General features: G+C 37.8%; 1 non-coding gene across 1 annotated transcript; it reads right to left on the reverse strand.

Annotated features, from left to right (window-relative positions):
• Positions 1-2,924: 2,924 nt before the first annotated feature.
• On the reverse strand, positions 2,925-3,057 carry LOC141410595 (small nucleolar RNA SNORA1). Its single transcript, XR_012435432.1, has one exon. It is a non-coding gene; the product is annotated as a small nucleolar RNA SNORA1 (small nucleolar RNA).
• Positions 3,058-13,916: the final 10,859 nt, after the last annotated feature.

Genomic DNA, 13,916 nt, shown 5'->3' on the forward strand with positions numbered 1-13,916 from the left:
CTGAAATCCCTCTTCAGTGTTTTGATTTCCTATGTTACTAGCTTGGTTCTGATCTATATTACTGTGTTGGTCAGGTTTTGGTTAGTGTGACAAAATACCTGAGAAAACAATTTGAAGGACGAAGGAGTTATTTTAGTTCATGGTTTCAGAGGTTTTAATCTGCAGTCATCTAGTTCCATTACTTTGGACCTGAAGGGAGGTGGAATATCATGGCAGTGGGAGTGTAGTAGAGGAAAATTACTCCCCATGGCAGACAGAAAGCAGAGAGACAGGAGGAAGGGGCCAGGGACAAGATATAACCTTCAAAGGCACGCCCCAATGACCTCTTTCCTTCAAGGAGGCCCTATCTCCTAAAATCTCCATCACCTTCCAAAGTAGCACCGCCATCTGAGGACTAAGCCTTCAATACTTGAGTCTGTGGGAGACATTTCTTATTTGAAACCATAACAATTACCTTTGGCCTCTTTACTTTTGGTTTTGGTACCTGCCAATATATCTTATACAATGAATGCAGATAGTACCCTTGGTCATTCATTCTACTATTTATAAACCTTGCATTTTTAGTAAGGTCCAAATCATATGGGGCAAATGGAAGGTCTTCAATTTGATTGAATTTGAAGGCATGCCTATCTGAGTTTGGATCTTGGCTCTATAGCTTTTAGCTATGTGAATGTGAAGACTATTTTTTTTTATTCTCTAAGCCATTTTGTTATCATTAAAATAAGAATAAAAATAACTACTTTAGGAGTGAGGTACACACCCGTAATACTTGCTATTTTGGGAAGCTGAGATTGATTGGGAAGATCACGGTTCCAAGCCAGTCTGGACAAAAAGTTTGTGAGACCCCCATCTCAATGGAGAAAAGCTAGACATGGTGGTGCACACCTGTCACCCCAGCTTTGGTGGGAAGCATAAAATAGGAGTATCATGGTCCAGCCTGCCTGAGCAAAAAATGAGACCCTGTCTATAAAATAACCAAAGGAAAAAGTTAGAGGCATGACTCAAGCAGTAGAGAGCCTGCCTAGCAAGTGCAAAGCCCTAGCAAGGGTAAAGCCCCAGTACTGAAAAAAAATTGTATTTGGGCTCAAATAAGCATTAAAGGACATAAATTCTGCAAATCACTGAATATAGTATCTGGCTCCCAATGAAAACTGAATTAACATCCGTCACTTTCTCTGACTTTCTAATTCTAGACATGATAAACCTTTCCATGCATCTCTTATCATGATTTCCTTCTGTCTCTCACATATCTTCACATCCCTTCTGCAGGATTATGGTTTGCATACGTCTTCCACTCTCTTGTGTCTGTGACCTTATTCATCTGTATAGTCATGAGATTCTCTTTGCCATAAATGCCTTTTTCTTAACTCCTAACCAGCTGTTACTTTTTCTAGAGATTCACAGTCAAAATTAGGAGGTGTTATTACTCACCTCCTTCATTGGATTATAAACCCCTAAAGGCAGAGGCATGGTCTTTCTTTTCTCGGTCTGTCTGTATGGCCCATCTCCAACACATCTTCAGAGCACCTGGCAGGATTTCTTTCTTTCTATTTTTTTTTTTTATTGTTGTGCTTGGGGTACTTTGTGGCATTACAAAAGCTCTTCCAATATACCAAATACATCATACTGAATTCATCCCCTCTTTCATTCTCCTTTATCCTCCTTCCCCCTATTCCTGGAATAGTTTCAACAGGTCTCATTTTTCCATATACATACATGTGTACACAGTATTTGCACCATATTCAGCCTACTACACCTTTTCCCGACACCCTCTCCCCAGTGGTACCAATCCCCCCAACAGGACCTGTTCTACTCTCCTATTCTCTGATTTTGCAAAAAGAAAAAAAAAAGACATTTTTGTTTGTTTAAGATAGCTACACAGGGTATTTCATTGTGACATTTCCATGTATATATGTGTTATAACCCAAAGTGGTTCATCTCTATTTTTTTCCTTTCTACCTTAGTCCCCTTCTTATGGTGTTTTCAAAAGGTTTAAAGATTCTATATTCATTCTTGTATAGAGAATACATCAACTATATTCACCTTCTTAACTTCCTTTTTTCACCCTCCCTCTTGCGTATGTGACCTCCTCTTATCGTGACCTGTTTTTCATAATATTGCTTGTATTGTATTAGGTCTATATTCTACATATGAGAGAAAACATACAGCCTTTGGCCTTCTGAACCTGGCTAACTGCACTTAAGGTGATGTTCTCCAGTTCCATCCATTTACCTGCAAATGACAAAATTTCATTCTTTTTATGTCTGAATAAAATTCCATTGTATATAAAAACCACATTTTCCTAATATATTAATCAGTAGTGGGGCATCTTGACTGTTTCCATAGCTTAACTATGGTCAGAATTTCTTAAAATGGAAACATTAAAAAAATTTAAGTGAATATACTATTGAACATATTCATTGTATTATTGAAACTACAAAACATAGACACATGTGAGATGGTAATTATATTATTATTGATTATATCACCAGAAAAATTAACTAGACCCACCAAGTTTAAGTAACTTTCCATGTTACTGAAAGCTATCTTTTTTTTTTAGTGTTTTTAGGCAAAATTATTTAATGTCAATAAATTATTTAATAATTTTACATGTCTTGGTTGGTTTTACTGCACATCAAGGTCACCTTTAAAGTTGATTTTTCTTCCAGGATAGCCCTCTTTAAAAGATGCTTAATCCAGTTGTCCACAAAATTTGGGCTTCGTCTTTAACGTGGCCACTTGAATTGCAGATTGGAATTATTGATGGCAACTTCAAAATTCCCCATCTGGTGACCTGTGGGATTCAATTTCCTGAAGAAATTTATTGTTCAGTCCTAGATTAATTATAGAAAGCACTTTATAAATACCAAGTTTTTCTAGGAAACATTTTTCTCATTGCATCTTTTCATCCATGAACTTAAGCAAAATGTTACAGATCTCACTGTCACCACTGCAATGCATTTACTGTGATGGAAGCATGACCTGTGTCTCAATTTAGCCACATTGACCAATCTAGGACACCAATCAACAGTGCCCCCTCTCATCTGGAATGAGGCATATCTTTTTTTTTTTTTGACAGTACTGGGGTTTGAACTTAGGGCCTACACCTTGAGCCATTCCACCACCCCTTTTTTCGATGGCTTTTTCAAGACAGGGTCTCATGATCTCTTTGCCTGGGCTGTCTTTGAGTCATGATTTTCCTGATCTCTGTCTCCTGAGTAGCTAGAATTACAGGTGTGAGCCACCAGTGCCCAGCAAGAAATCTTATTTTAAATCAAAAATACATGTTGAATTTAAAAAATCTTCTGTCTTAGAGGTTACTATAAAAGCCAACATTAAGAACACTAAGATTAAGGTGGCAGAAGACACAAAAGGCAAAGCACTCAGGTGCAAGATAAAATGCCCAAGAACCAGAAGTGTGGCCCACTCAGTCACACTTCTTCTGGCCTACAGAAGCCTGAAGGGTAATCTTTTCTTCATTCTCATTCTTGCATTGGCCAGTAGAGCAAAAGTAGAAAGGGAGGAGACAGCAGAATCCTCAGTTAACACAGGTCTCTACGACTTGCACTCATCTTGCGCTTTATCCTTCTTATCTATATGTTTCATGTGTAAGTGCACAGATCTGTGTGACTGTTGAATGCTGGATATGTATCATGTTTCTGTGGCATGTTTTAGTTCTTTCAGTGATGACCATTGGTTAAACATAAAACACTTAAACATAAAAATGTTACACTCAAGGGCCTAGGTTCAATCCCCAGGATCACAAGAAACAAACAAATAAAATAAAATAAAATGTTGAAAGCATTATAATTATTTAGTGTTTTTAGTCACAAATTATTTCTAAATCTTCCACTTATACTTAGATGTTAGGGTCTCCAGACAGCCTGGTTTGCCTGGGAGTGAGGGGTTTCCTGGGATATGGGATTTTTCAGTGTGAAAATGGGACAGTCTCAGGGAAACTGGGAAACTCAGCACTGCTAAAGGATTTTCTGCCCTTTCAGAGACAGATACAAGATACTGCTCTTTTCCACAGGGTACTTGCAGTCTATGTAAGGAAACAGAGTTCATGAAAACAAATCCAAAACAATGTAAGAGAGAGAGAACAATCTAGCATAAAGGTGTGTGGGGCAAAACAAAAGGGATACAATGATTTAGAAGTGGGAGTGGGAGGAAGATGATGAGTGATAAGTTCTTTGCAAAAAAATTAACCTGGAATGAGAATGTTCAGATGGAGGGGCACTCAGAAATTCCAGAAGAGATGGATCAGAGAGAAGCAGTGAAAAGGAAGTGGTGTGAATGTGAAACACTTGAGAAATACAGCAGCCTGTCTTGGGACTGGTGCTGTGGAAATGAGTGTTGTGAATCCAAATCCAAATAAAGTCTAACAGGTACGCAGTATAGGGTAACCTTGGCCTTCTAACACTTGCTTGAATAATTGAGCAGTGGCTGCAGTTAAGACCTACATTTGATTGTTCAAATTCCTCAAAGGATAAATTATGTTTCTCATGGAATAAACCACATATGTGCTCCTAATGCACATACATATTTAAATGGAGTGACCACTACCCAGTGAGTCTGACAGAGAGACACCATCTATTCTGAAATGTTTTGTGTGGACAAATAGTCTACAGCAAACCCAGACTGACAGAGTAAAGAAGTTTCAGCAAAGAAAATAAGTAACTATTCTTTTAAAATAAAGTTGGCTTTCTGTCTGCTCCAGGTAGCCCCTGATGTTTAAGCTTGTAAAATGTATTCTTACCATTTGTGAGATTGCTTCGCTGCAAGTTATTTGCCTTTAGCTTTAGCAGTTGCATTATTTTTCTAATCCTTCTCAATTAACATACCTTCTGCCTCATGGAGGAACTGAAATGGAAGAGGAAGTTACATGGGAATGACATTCCATCTTTCCTGAAGAACAATTTTCCTGTCAAAAATTTAAGAAGAAGAATGAGTGTTATTTTTTTTTTCTTCATATGTTGCCAGTCTCTACTTAAAATTCAGATGAACTGCATTTTCTGCAACTGGTTTTGCTTTAATATGAACTCTGTGAAATATTCCATTTTCTTCTTACCACTCCTTCCTTCTCAAAAACAAGAGTTTGCACAAAAAGCAAAAGAGAACCCTTCTACTCAGAGTAAACAGGCCCTGCTGAGCGAGCCCTTGGCCCTTGGAAAGCCCACCCCCATCAGAAGGAAATCAGATCCTTGGGCAAAATAGGTGAAGAAAAATAGAGCAGCTGTTAAAACATTTAGTCTGTTTTTCTCCTCGACCCCTGCTGGTCCCCTTGCTTCCCAGCCCCCTCCTCCATGCGATGTTTTCCATCCCTGGGCTGTGTGCTGGAAACGCAGGACCCTCAGCGTGGAACAAACATGAGAGCGAGGATATTCCTGGCCTCCCATCCCCACTGCCATCTTCGCCACTCCACCATCCTGGACACATTCCTGGAGGATAGTCGGAAGATTGATTGGATGATTTTTTGGCAGCTATTTGCAGAGCCTGCAGCCACAGCTTGGTTTAATTAGGGAATCAGAGCGTTTCTTTTATGTAGGTCACATCAGGTTTTGATTCTAGATCTCATACAGCTATAACCTTTCTAAAAAATCAGAAATACATGTACAATTAGAAATTAAAAAGCAATAATAGCAATGAATTTTTTCATAATTCTCACCAGAGTAGCCGGTTCTCTCTCTTCTCTCTTTCTCTCTCTCTCTTTCTCTCTCTCTCATTATCAGAAAAGGAGTGGTAGTCTACTTTTCCTCCATCACACTCCTGTGGTCTGAAGCACATATGCAGAGCACATATAATATTATTACCAGAGATCTGGGAGTGGGGGTGAGAGGAGGAGTTGATGCCATTTTTTGCTTGCTTCTTTGTGCTTTTGCACCCAAAAAGATTTAATGAGTTTCCTTTCCAGAGAATTTAATACTAAAGAATCTATTGGGGAATATGTAAAAACAATTACCCAGGTAATCTTTGACATGTAATAAATACAAAGTAGTAAAAGAGATAGCAGACTGGACATTACAATGGCAATTCATGAACTGAAACCCCAAATTAAATATTTTCAGGTCATAGGCAGCCCTAAGGATGCCTTGTCTAAAGAATTTGTATTGCACAAAAGAACACTCCTTGGCAGGGAGCCAAGTGTGAACCACTAATGATTATGGAAGTCTGCATGAGGAACATGGCATTCTGGTATTGCCTTAGACAAAAATCTAAGTTAATACTATTTGCCTCTGAGAAATTTGTTATAATTAAGGCATGATTCTGATTTAAATTGCTCTTTGGGTACCACATTTTATGTTTACTTTTGCTTATAGGAAATTTGAAATTTTAGCAGTCAAATGAAACATAAATATGAAACATTCAACAGTAAAGAGCAAGACAGCCACTTTAACTATCACCTCCAGCTCCCCTCTCACTCTCTCCCACCCTGCCATATTTTCAGAATATATGTTGATACAGGAAGTGCATACTTAACAGACTAGTGTGACTTCATGTAATCTGCCACCCACAGATAATTAATTAGGCTACTCAGCAAGTGTCATGCAAACAAGTGAACATTACAGGCTCTCAGGAGTGTGAAGCAAGGTCCTGTTTACATTTCCTGGATGGTTAAGTGAAGAGCTGTGTGAAACACTGCAATGAAATATGATGAGGCATTTCAAGTCATGCACTTCTCAAAATGTTAACAGGAGCTATTAGCCCTCAAAGGCTACAGAGTCAATCCGTTTCAAATTGGGAAAAGCAGCTGGAAGGGACGTCTGTCAATAGAGGAGGTGTCTGAGCCTTTGGAGAAGCTAACAGACTCTTGGGTTCATTATTTTCAGAATAAAAAGGGAACTGCAGCTGTCTGTTCTGATACATTTGATTAAACTGCTAAACTGAGGGTCAGAGAGAGATTGGGGAACCTTCAGTTGAGTTTCAGAGCCAATAGTGTCTGTGCCTCTATTGACTTTCCAAACTTCTTATTGGGCAGAAAGTATCACAGTAATAGGACTTGCCATGAGATCTCTGGCTTGCTCATTGTTGGAACCACATCGTTGAAACTGCCTGTCTCAGGATATTTTACTCTTGTTCTCTTTGCCTGCAGCTCTCACCCTGGTGAATAATGTCCAAGAACAGTAAAATGAGTTCATTATTGTATAAATTGCCCAAGGCAGAAACTTTGCTTTTACCTTTCAGCAGAGGTTACCTTTCAGGCTAGATGTCCCAGTTCCAAACTGGAGTTTATCTACCCCCAAATCAAATTTAGCTGCCAAAGTTCTCAACTATGATCTTAAATCCTTTAAGGAAAGGTGTTGACTATAGTTTTGGAATCAATCTGCTTTTGCTAAATTTATTCTGTAGCATATAGAGTTTTGTATTTTTGTTTTGACTAGAGTTAAGCCACAGTCTCTCTCAAATTTGCAGTTGATGGTAGCCTAGGACATTTACACACCGGAGAAAGAAATCTACAGTGTATTCCATAGAGCTGCAATGCCCCCTCCTGTCTGCTGTGCTTGGGGTGGAGAAACTCATTTGGGTTCATAAGAATTGACTGTGGTAAGTGAAAATAATGTTTACACCAACTCTATTACCCTTCTCCTATACACCTGAAGGGCTGTGAAGAGATGTTGCACATACAAATTCTATTCCATTTCCTCATTTGGCCTCTTGTAATCTAGAGAAAAAAATCCATTTAAGGTTGTGCCACTTTAATTTAATTGCCCTGTTATAGCTAGTGATCTCTGTGGCTCTGAAGTTGGGTGACATCCTCTTTACCATGATATGTAGGTTATCTAACAAATTGTACACTTAAATAACAGTTGATATTTTCAACCAGTAGACTCTTGATGGAAGTCATCAATTGAAGTTGTCTGTATATCTATTTATTTGTGTAAACTTCATTGATTCCTTATATTATGAAGACCATGCAATTATTTATGAAATATATATAGTGTAGATCAAGTCTTGAGTCCCAATAACTTCTCAAAAAGAAATTGACCAGATCCTTACCCATGACTAATCAAAGGGGAAAAAATATCCCTGACTTGGTCTGTATTCTCTTTTTTTTTTTTTGCCATCAATTTGGAACAGCTTACTCTGCTTTTCTTCATTCTCTACCATTCTTGCTCCATGTGGTCTGTACACAACAGTTGTTTCCCTGGGCAGGGCTTTTAATAAATGTTGCAGAAGATTCTCAGGACCTCTCACTGCATTTGTTCAAAGTCATATTTTTTCATGGAGTCTCCATCACTCATATGTATAAAAGAGATTTACATGTTTTAATATATGCTGAAACTAGCTCAGGTTCTTTTTGCACAAACGGAATGTGATCGGTCATTTCTTAAGGTTTCAAGCGTGTGTATGAATGTGTGTGATGTGTGTGTATGTAGGTGTAGTCCGTCTACGTGTAAAATAAACACCACTATAATCACTTTAGCTACATCCCCAGACCTCTGTGTGTGAACATGAATTGTCTTTCACCAGTAGAATTTATAAATGCTGGCTTGATATTGGGATGCAAAAATATAAACTAAAACATTTCTTACACTTTACATAAAAGTAATGGATGAAGTGATGGATGCTGAAACTCTTTACACTGCCAAAAATTCATATAACTTTAATGTTTTAGATTTTGCAAGTTTTTATTACATTGGTGACAGTAACTATTAAATTGATCCAAGTTTGACTTACAAAATCAGTTAATAGATTCTTTTTTAAATAAAGTTACTCCTAAAGTGTTTCAGCTGGGGAGAAAAACACTTTAAAATGCCTCTTTGAGTACAGAAACACATGAGTGCAGGGAAGTCAGAGCACAAGAGGTTAGGCATACTTCATAGTTTCCCCATCACACATTTTGCGGCTGTTATAATATTAGTGAACCTTCCTTAGTGTCTGTTGGTGAACAGGAAAGGGTTCAAATGGAAACGACAGCAAGTAGAAAGTAATGACCTACTTATACCATATTTTTTTAGAGTCTCCTTTGTTATTTGATAATCCATGAAATGATTATAACCTAGACATGAAGCAATAAATACTCTCCACTGGCCCACTCTACATTCATAAAAAGTCTTTGTTGAGTAGGGCCTTTGGGGAGGAGGCCTTTACTTATGAAATGCCTGTGTTCTGATCCGCTGACATGAGTCAGCTTCATGTCCAGCTGGCTATGGGATCCTTGGAAAAGTCATTAATTTCTGTCAAATTTTCCCTCTGGGTCTTCCAACTAATACAATATCACAAACAATGACCCATTTTTCTTTTCCATCGGTGATAAATATTTTTAAGGTGCCTTTGTAACTAAATCAGAAACTTATGACTTTTCGGAACTTGTGATGAGGCTGAACCCAAAGTTGAATTTGTAAGTGAGAGAGCTTGATAAATATTTAAACACTTATCTGAGTCCATGAGAATGCTTCTTTTAGAAAAAAAGAAACCTTTAGCTTGTTCTATTTTTATAGTGCTTCTCATGGCAAAGGTTAACAAGCACAGTTTCTAGTACTGAGTCCACTATTTGGGGTGCTGTCAGGCAACCAAGTGTAGAACATTTCAGGTGTAAGGGAATCAAGTGAGAGAAGTGACATCTTGAAATGAATAGTGTACCAGTGAACATACTTGTTTTCTCATATTGAAAGTTCTAATCGCCAGTGACAGACAAGGAAAGGGATGCAAAGTCTTAAGAGGAAAGCTATTAAGACAAGAAAGTGTTCAAACACACAAAAAAGCCATTGTTAAAGAAGCTGTTCCCCGTAGGGAGAACAAAACAAAACAAAATGAAAGAAACACTGTTAATATATTTTAAAGTACTTGTCAGTCTTTAAAATATATAAATATATTTTCATTTCTAAGTAATTGCTTTTTAAAAACTGCATATGGAGGGTGGTAGAATGGCTCAGTGGTAGAGCACCTGCTTAGCAAGCATGAGGCCCTGGGTTCAAACCCTAGTACTCAAAATAAATAAATAAATAAATGACATATGCTTAAGATATCCTTCCCTCTTCCTGGACATTTAAAATCTTTAAAAGTAAAAGTTTAAAAGACATAATATGTGCAAAAATGGTAAAAACAATGTCTTGTGGCAGTTACTACTGAGTGTAGGACACTGTGTGAGGGGCTTTCCGAGTATTTGCATGTCATCCTCAGAGGTCTCCTAGCAGGTAGGTGCTATCATTGTGTTGGAGACCAGACATTGAGTCCAAAGTGGAGCATCTCGAACTTGAGCATATGTACTGATATGTGTCTGATAACAGAGCTCAAAGTCTTAACTCACAGGGCTGGCTACCCTAGAAATCAACTGGTGACATGATGCATATGAATAAAATATAGTAGCCATTTCTGATTTTTGTGGGGTCATCTTTGAGATTATAAAAAGATAGCACTATAGATATATTTCTTCTGAAATTCTTTGCTGAACCAGTTAGTAACATCCAGTTACTACATATGGATTTATTCAATCTATTAACACCACTTAGTAAATATCTACTTTTTCCTTTCTGCATTTCCTATTTACATTTTTCTCTTATAGTTTTGGTAAAGGAAATCTGGAGTTCTGGTGATTTTACTAATCCTAAAACTCATGAATAAATTAATTCAATTTGCTCACCTTTTTGGGCAACTCACAGAGGTGGAGCTTAACTCCCCAACCATTCAGTGGGTGCTGGGTCTACCGACTTCCTTCCAAAGAGCACAAGATGGTAAGGGGAAAAACATTGGAGCGGTCACTCCTTCAGACAGGAGGTCAAAGTTAACATCATTACTGATAAAAAAAAAATCATGTTGATAACTAGTACCCTTGATATGATGTGATGAAAATGATACTTTAGCTCTGTGGTCCTCCTCTGAAAAATCAGTCTAATCCTGAATAAAATATCAGATGAATCCTAATTGAGGGATAGTCTATTAAAATACATGGCTAGTATTCTTTAAAATAGTCAAATTATAACAAAAAAAGAGAATTGGAGAAACTGTCAAGACCAAAAGGAATCTAAAGAGACATGATGACTAACTGTAATGTGTTATCTACAGGGGACACTGGAAAAGAAAAAAAGGACATTTGGTAAAAGCAAAAAAAGAAAAACAAAACCTGAATACACCATGCCCTTTAGTTAATAAGAAAGTACCATATTGGTTCACTAATGCTGAAAAAATGTACCACAAAATGGAAAAGTTAATAATAGGGGAAACTGGGTATGAGGTATTTGAGAACTCTCTTTGCTATTGCTACAATATTCTTTATAAACATCCAAACTTCTCTAAAAAGTTTATTTTCTAAATAAAAGTACAGGAAATAAATCAGTAACACCTAAAAACCTATTGATTTTCATTCCTCTATACTTACATATTTCTTTAATTTCTTTCCCAAATATGATAACTTCACTACAATCTGAAGAGAAAATGGCTTACTCATTTATTTTTTTAACAAGCAAACATTTACTATTTGTATTATTAATAGCTGTCTTTTATCAAATATTCATTTGATTATTTCCTAGATCCTGTTCTTAAACGTGTCTTATATCATCTCATTTAGTTTTTAAACCAACATGGTGAACCAGCTATAATATTGTCTGTAGACTGCAGATGAAGAAACTAAGCCTTAGAGGAGCTATTTTGGCTAAGAATTTGTAAAGCTAAGGTGTGACTGTATGCATCATGTCCATCTTCTTCATGGTTTTATTTATTTTTATTTTTTGGTGTTGGGGATTGAACCTAGGGCATTGCAAAAGCTAGGAATTAGCTCTATCACTGAACTACACCCAAGTTCCTTGCTTTGAGGGACATTATCAGGCAAGAATGAATTCAGCTGCATCCAACTTTAAGGTTTTATTTTTGTCTTGTGAAAAGGTGGGGCTTGAGTGCCCTGTCAGTTCTGGGCCAGTGGTGAGGCAGAACATCCTGGTGGTGGAAGCATGTGACAGAGCAGAGTACTCACCACATGGTAGACAGAAACCAAGGCCATAGAAGGAACTGGGAGCCACTTACAACCTTCAAAGGTCAGTGACCTGCTTCCTCCAGTGAGGCCCTACCTCCTAAAGTTTACAACACTTCCCAAAATAGCATCCCTAGCTGGGGAACAAGCCCTCAACACATGAACCTAGGGGGAATTTTCATATTCAAACCATATCAAGGAAGTAATCAATGACTCCGACACTTAAATCTCTTCCACCTCATATCATTATGTATGCATTGTAGGACAAAAGAAGAAGAAGAGGAAGAAGGAAGAAGAAGACAGGAAGAAGAAAGAAGGAGGAAGAAGAGGAGGAGAAGGAGGAAATGGAGAAGGGAAGGAGGAGAAGAAGGAGAAGGAAGAGAAGGAGGAGGAGAAGAAGATCCTGCCAGGAAGATCAGGAGATTTTTCAAAATTTCCTAGCAGTGTTCTGTTACCATGTTCTTGTCAGAATGCTGTCTATTATCTAGCTGCCAGAGTGACTGGAGATTTAAGTCAACATTTTTGTGAATTTAAAGTAAAAAACTTAAATCCAAGAATTGCTGGTCAAAACGAAGTAGGATTCAATGAGTAAGGAAGATGGACAATATCTAGCATACAGATGGTGCTGAATAAGTAAATGGTGAATTAATTAAACAATGGATTTTTTTGTTTCATCTAAAATTTATTTTTTTTTATTCATTTATTCATATGTGCATACATTGTTTGGGCCATTTCTCTCCGCTGCCCCTGCCTCCTCCTGCTCCCCTCATTCTCCCCCTCACTTCCAGGCAGAAACTGTTCTGCCCTTTTCTCTAATTTTGTTGAAGAGTAGACATAAGTAATAATAAGAAAGACAAGGTGTTTTTGCTAGCTGAGATAAGGATAGCTATACAGAGAGATTCCTAGCATTGCTTCCATGCACAAGTGTATTACAACCCAAATTGATTCATCTCTACCAGGCCTCTTCACTACTTCCTTGTCACCATCCCAAATTGACCTGTGTCATTTGAAGGTTACTGAATTAGCTCCTCTGCAGTGGGGGCATCAAACACAGTCAAGTTTTGGGTTTCCTACCTATCCCCATTCCTCCCATATGTGCACTCCCCTTAAAATGTGACCCAAGTCCAACAATATTGCTACATTTGCCCTAGATCTAAAGTCTGCATATGAGGGAGAACATAAACATTTTTGTTCTTCTGAGCCTGGTTAACCTCGCTCAGGATGATGTTCTCCAGTTCCATCCATTTACTTATGAATGAAAAGATTTCATTCTTCTTCATGGCTGAGAAAAACTCCAAGGTGCGTAAGTACCACATTTTCTTAATCCATTCATCAATATTGGGGCATCTTGGTTGTTTCCATAACTTGGCTATTGTGAATAGCACTGCAATAAACATGGGTGTGCAGGTGCCTCTGGAGTAACCTGAGTCTCATTCCTTTGCGTATATCCCCAGGACTGGGATTGCTGGATCATATGGCAGATTTACGTTCAGTTTTTTTAAGAAGCCTCCATATTTTTTTCCAGAGTGGTTGAACTAGCTTGGATTCCCACCAACAGTTTACAAGGGTTCCTTTTTCCCCACATCCTCACCAACACCTGTTGGTTGTGGTGTTTTTGATGATAGCTATTCTAACAGGGTGAGGTGGAATCTTAGTGTGGTTTTGATTTGCATTTCCTTTATGGCCAGAGATGTTAGTATTTTTTCATGTGTTTTTTGTCTATTTGAATTTCTTCTTTTGAGAAAGTTCTGTTTAGTTCAGTTGCCCATTTCTTTATAGGGTCATTGATTTTGGGAGACTAGGTTTTTGAGTTCCCTGTATATTCTGGTTATCAGTCCATTGTCTGATGTGTAGCTGGCAAATATTTTCTCCCACTCTGTGGGTGGTCTCTTCAGTTTAGAGATCATTTCTTTTGTTGTGCAGAAGCTTTTTAATTTTTTTAATTTTATGTACTCCCATTTGTCCATCCTTCCTGGTTGCTGAGCTGCTGGAGTTCTATTGAGGAAGA

This window comes from Castor canadensis, chromosome 8, assembly GCF_047511655.1.
Source record: "Castor canadensis chromosome 8, mCasCan1.hap1v2, whole genome shotgun sequence".
Taxonomy (NCBI): Eukaryota; Metazoa; Chordata; class Mammalia; order Rodentia; family Castoridae; genus Castor; species Castor canadensis.